We start from the raw sequence: 6,535 nt of genomic DNA on the forward strand, positions 1-6,535 counted from the left end.
CATTCTAGTAAGTTTAAACTACCAGGAATGTGTAATCTATGTCGTTCTATCAACCAACACTTATTAGAGTCAAACGTCATGGTCATAACTCATATTCGCCATTAAAATGTTGTCGTATTTACTTATTCCCTTCTAAGAGGACACATTTTATCTGCAAATATCTGTATTATCTGAACACGAGTGAACACGATGTCTACTATCCTCACACTTTGAATGGTCATAATCTTTAAACTGCCTTAAAGTCATCCAATGGCAATGACCAATCAGCTGTCATTTCAGTCCATGCATATTTCGATTGTTCAAATAATCCTGACAACATGGCGCTCAGGGGGTGGTGGGGATTAATGTTTGACAAACATCTCTTGTTATAAAATGTTAGCAGAAAATGTTTATATTTTTATTGGAAATATTACCAAACATGTGCGAATATTGCATGTTTTAGAAATGTTAATAACAATTTAAGTCATACTATAGATTATTCTGGGAATATTACAAACATGCTGAAAAACCTGCTGTTAATTTCAATACTATGCAATGAAGATTTTGGTAATATTCCCAGAATGTTTCATGTCCTACAGCAGCCCACGTGGAGCTTTTTCTTTCGGATTATTTTATTTCAATTCATCTTTTGATATGCCCAAATAGTTTTGGTAATGTTACCAAATATTTCAAGATAATATAATTGTATTCAGGATAAATTTGAGAACGATAACGGAAAATGTTCGTATTCATTTTGGGAATATTACCAAATATTTGTGACTATTCCTAGTTTAAGAATGATGTAGAAAATCTCTCGGCATAATATGGATTATTTTGGGAATGTTCTCAAAACTGTTGAAAAGCCCCAGTTTTCAATACTATACTATGAACTGTTAGGTCCTACAGAAACTATTTGTGGAATTTTCAAAGGCTTTTTGTTGAATAAGTTTGTTTCAGTTCATCTGGTAATATTCTCAAATAATTTTGACTATGTTAACCAATATCACGATCAAATTGGTAATATTCCCAGAAAACCTGGACATTATATTCAGAATCCTAGCAGAAAATGTTCATCACTTATTTTGGGAATATTACCAAATATATGTGACTTTTCATAGTTGAAGAATATTTTAGAAAATCTCTCGGCATAGTATCGATTATTTTGGGAATGTTCCCACAAATGTTGAAACCACACCATAACTCTTCAATACTATATTACAACGTGTTTGGAAATATTTTCAAAATGTTTTGGTAATGTTACCAAATTTTCAAGATCAAATTGGTAATATTCCCAGAAAACCTGGACATTATATTCAGAATCCTAGCAGAAAATGTTCATCACTTATTTTGGGAATATTACCAAATATTTGTGAATTTTCATAGTTGAAGAATATTTTAGAAAATCTCTCGGCATAGTATCGATTATTTCGGGAATGTTTCCACAAATGTTGAAACCCCCACCACAACTTTCAATACTACACTACGAAGTGTTTGGAAATATTTTTAAATGTTTTGGTAATGTTACCAAATTTTCAAGATCAAATTTGTTATATTCCCAGAAAACTTGGACATTATATTCAGAATCCTAGCAGAAAATGTTCATCATTTATTTTGGGAATATTACCAAATTTTTGTGACTTTTCATAGTTGAAGAATATTTTAGAAAATCTCTCGGCATAGTATCGATTATTTTGGGAATGTTCCCACAAATGTTGAAACCCCACCACAGCTTTCAATACTATACTACAAAGTGTTTGGAAATATTTTCAAAATGATTTGGTAATGTTACCAAATTTTCAAGATCAAATTGGTAATATTCCCAGAAAACCTGGCATACTATGGATACTTTTGGGAATATTACCAGAAATGTTGAAAACCACACTATAACTCTTCAATACTATACTATAAAGTGTTTGGTAATATTCCCAAAGATATTTCTAATCCTACAGAAATGCTTTGAGGACATTACAAAGGGTTTCTGTTGAATAAAAATGTTACCATGCTGAAAAGGGAAAGTTGCGTTTTCCCTTTTCATTTTGCGGTTTGTTAATTATACTTTACAGAAAATGATAGCTACAAAACACCATAATTGTAAAATTGTAAAAAAGCTCTCCAATAGCGTCAAGTCAAACCAAAAGGAAGTTGCAAACATGAGATATAAACATAATCGTTGTTAAAATCAACTGAAACTTTCTTAATAGGACCCCGGTCAATTTACCATCACATTATCAAAATCTACCGAAAAAAAGAAAACATAGACCCCATTCGTAATTCTGCATACTTAATGTAAATAATATCCTATTAATGAATAGACTTAATGGATCCATGTATTGTGTTTCGGGTTTTAGAAACGACGCATACATCATTGTTAGGTAGGTGACACACTATTTGTTCGTTATATGCATTGCATTACGTACTTTAGTGACAAGTGCTGAATGTTTGAAAAGTTGTTTCCCTTAGTTGAAAATATGTGCTGTACTTCAACAACACCAACTAGGTTCATGGGGTTCGAAATACGTTTATACTGCCTCTCCTTCACGATGTAATGCATTTGATACGTCTTTAATTCGTTTTGCAATGATTTTGTACAATATTCATGCTAGAAATTTGGAACTTACTTTGTGCAGGTCTCTTACGCTTTTTCGTACTAAAAAACTACGGAAGGATATCGCTGCCACTAGAAGATAAAATTGCGTACCCATGTCTGTATTTGATGTTAATGATGTGTTCTAGGAAGGGGCGGATCCAGGATTCGACGTTAGAGGGAGCGTAACTTAGGCGCGAACCTTTTTACTTCAGCCCCTTCCTCATTTAAAAAGTTTCTAGTCCGAAATGGTGCATTTCGGGCGTATTTTATTACCTTTCTTCTCCTATATTGAAATAAAAAGCAAACTTGGACGATTTTAGTTGGGGGGGGGGGGCACCCCCAATCCTGTCCCGCTAGTGCAAGCATATTATTTGATTGTCTAATGTTATATTCAGGTCATTGAATGTTTTCATTTAGTTCCCTTGTAGCTTTTTACCGTCTTTGGTATGACGATACACAACCAAAACGGCTTGCGTGTTTTGTTCATGTCCACGGGGTTAATCTGACTGCAGTACACTATTAATATATTAATGAATATTTTCTATGCGAGCGAAACACAACTTGGTTTGACAGTTCGGATTTTAACGGTCGAGTTAAACGTGAGTCAATTTTCAAATTTTGCAATATATATTATGAAAGTCAACTTCCAAGAATCAAATGCATTTATGTTAAAAAAATATTATTGATTCTACCTTTGTATTTTAATTTTAAATGATTTGAAATTAGCATAGAAACAATGATATTTTAAAAGGCGCGTATATTTATGTTTAACAGCAGTCCCTATTTCAATCCATTTTAGCTGTTAAACGGTATTTTCTACGACAACAAAATGGCAAGCAATTAATTATTGTTAAGGGCAAAGTTCGTTTTAAAAACCTAAACATCAAATATTTCAATATTTCAATCTTTATTTAGTTTTGAGGTTCAATATTAAACAAGCATAATATAATCATTTCTTGCAACACGTGTAGGTGTAATTAGGAGTTGAATAAACTTTACAAAAGAAATTTTGATTTTATATACGATTGTCAATCAAAAAGCATTTTCAATTTACGGAATTTTCTTTCTACAAAATAAATATGTTTTTGTGTCAAAATAGTTAATAATGTCCTCAAGCTTTGTAGTGATTGAAATATATTTGCTTTTTTTGTAACCAGTAAATGAATTCCATCCATTATTGCTATGTTTTTATTGAATATCTTTCTAATTGTAAGAGGTATCGTCAAGAAACTTTTAGACGTTGGTGATTGGGTAGGCTGGGGCAATTTGACACAAAAACATATTTACATTGTCGACATTCTTTGCCGAAAAGTCTTCTTTGAAATTCTTAAAATTTGGCTACTTCTTTTTAACCCTAAAACAATCGCAAAGGATATATGTTTTACTCCTGAAAAAGATTGTCCCTCAAAACAAAATAAAACATCAACTAATGTTTGGCCTTCCCCACCCACTTATGCACTGTGGAACGCCCTAAACGATATATTTTGATCTAAAACACAATAAACACACTGACACAATACGTTGTGTTAGGTCCTTCAAACAAACTTTTACGTTGTAGCGATTTCTCAATCAAACGGTTAAAATGTTGTTAAACTTGGCTTATTCTATTTCATTACTCAAATTATATTAAACATAATTAAGGTTATTGGCCTTAACAAATAAAAGTGTTACATCACATCACTTTAGAAGTAAAAGAATCAATGTTGCAGTTTATGTGTCATTTCTATATCCTTTTTAATTAAATTGCCATCAATTCGTCGAACGATGACTTTGTTTAAAAGTATGTTTTTGATTGATCTTTGCTATGTGACTTAAATTGCTTATCTTTTAGTGTTGTTAATTAACCTGTTGTGTCAGCAAATAATCAATCTTTTGATAAACTGTGTGCGTGTCAAATTATCAATATTTCCCTGTAACCACCAATAGTTGACTATAACCAACACTATATTTCACTGTAACTATAAATATTTTACTGTCTCAGAAGGTTTAGGTTCCACTTGGATTTTGAAACCCCTGCAGCAGTGTTTCTAAATAGTGTTTTGAGACGCAATTTGTCCGTTGAAAAATTAAAGGCCTTTTCGCCCAAAACGTATGATTTTACTGTTTTCAACTGAACCTCGAATGAATTTGCATTTAAAGCGTTACTTTTTGTAGTTATAGACATTTGTTGACAATTTTAGTGATCGCGCAATCAATCTTTCATCAAAGTTTGACTTTCGACGCGTACAGGAGTACAGATGACAAAATTTACAATAGTATGTTTAAATCCGATATGTTTTTTACTCTTGATGTAAATTGATGCTAATTACAGATACTTTATTACGATTGTTTTTATACAAAAGACTAGATGACTTCCAAAAGGTGCTGCTTCGTAAACTAGATTGCTCCCAAAAAGCGCTGCCTCGTGAAGCAGATGGCTTCGACAAACCACTGCCTTGTAACCTAGAAGACTTCCACAACACGCTGCATCGTGTGCTAGATGGCTTTCACATACCACTGCCTTGTAAACTTGATGGTTTCCACAAGGCGCTGCCTCGTAATCTAGAGAGCTCCCACAAAGCGCTGTCTCGTTTACTAGATGGTTTCCACAAAGCGCTGCCTTGTAATCTAGATACATTTCACAAAGCGCTGCCTCGTAAACTAGATGGTTTCCACAAAGCACTACCTCGTAAACAAAATTGCTCCCACAAAGCGCTGGCTCGTGAACTAGATGGCTTCGACAAACCACTGCCTTGAAACCTAGATTGTTTCCACAAAGCGCTGCCTCGAAATCTAGATGGCTTGCGCAGCGTTTTTAGATAAGAGTGCGATTTGAAATCCATATGTCACCTCTACATAATTGCAAATATAAACAACCTGCAATCGGAACAATAAGGTTATCAGGATGCCACATGTATTTAATGATTACGTTCATGTTTCTGCAAATGTGGTTAGTGGTTCGGTTAAGAGCACGTGACATCAATTCGGAAGTGACTACTTAGTGTCACAGTTTTTCTTTGTACTAATACATGTGACAATGAAACATGGATTGGTAAAGCATCTCAGACCATTGGCTACTTTCCACCTCTATCGTTTTGAAGTTGTATGATTTGTGATGAAATGATGAAAATGCTGGACCTGCTTGATCTACCTTTTCTATTTTCATTTTCAGCGCATTGTGCTCCTTCACCGTATGTGGTCACTTTATCGAATGCACATTGGTTACGCTCATCCAATTATAATTTCTTTTAAGAAATATCACTTTTTTGTTTAATGTTTAGTATAACGTTTTTCCCATTTAGGGTGTTGGGGTCGTGAAGCACTAGAAATAAGTGTTTTTCGCGTGCAAATTGCAAATATGTATAAAGTAACATTTTTACGCCAATATACGATTTTGACTCTGGGAGCTCCTTTTTCCGGAGGGCTCTAAAATCTTCAGTTTTTGCAACATTATTTCAAATCAAACGTTGGGTTACTTGAAAATGATTTACACATGTAATATATATTTAAACAAACAGTAAAGGGTTAAATCAATGGGCAAATAAGACCAATTCGGGAGTGACCACTCAATGTTAGATGCCTTTTGTTTTTTATTAACACATGGCAGTGTTTTAAATTAGGGATATGCCATCTCAGATTATTGCTACTTTCTATCATAATAGGTGTTGATTGGTTCGTAATTTAAAGAAAAACAGTGTTAACATGATGGATCAGACGCCAACTTTTTACGTAAGCAAATTCTATTAAAATTGTTTATGTTTTGCTTATTTTCTGGATAGTATCAGGTAATTCATTTCAAGGGAATTAAAATGATCGGATTAATTTTTTTATCAGGTGGACCAAAGGTGAAGCAGGTAGGTTTTGTTTGTTATTCATTTCCTAATCCTTCTTCCTTATACAACTTTTTCAACAAGGGACTCAACGATCGTTTCTCTTTCTTCATTACTCGGCAAGTCTGTGTCTATTTATAGAGAATCACATGACACAAAA

The sequence above is a fragment of the Mya arenaria genome, chromosome 12 (genome assembly GCF_026914265.1).
Source record: "Mya arenaria isolate MELC-2E11 chromosome 12, ASM2691426v1".
Classification (NCBI taxonomy): domain Eukaryota; kingdom Metazoa; phylum Mollusca; class Bivalvia; order Myida; family Myidae; genus Mya; species Mya arenaria.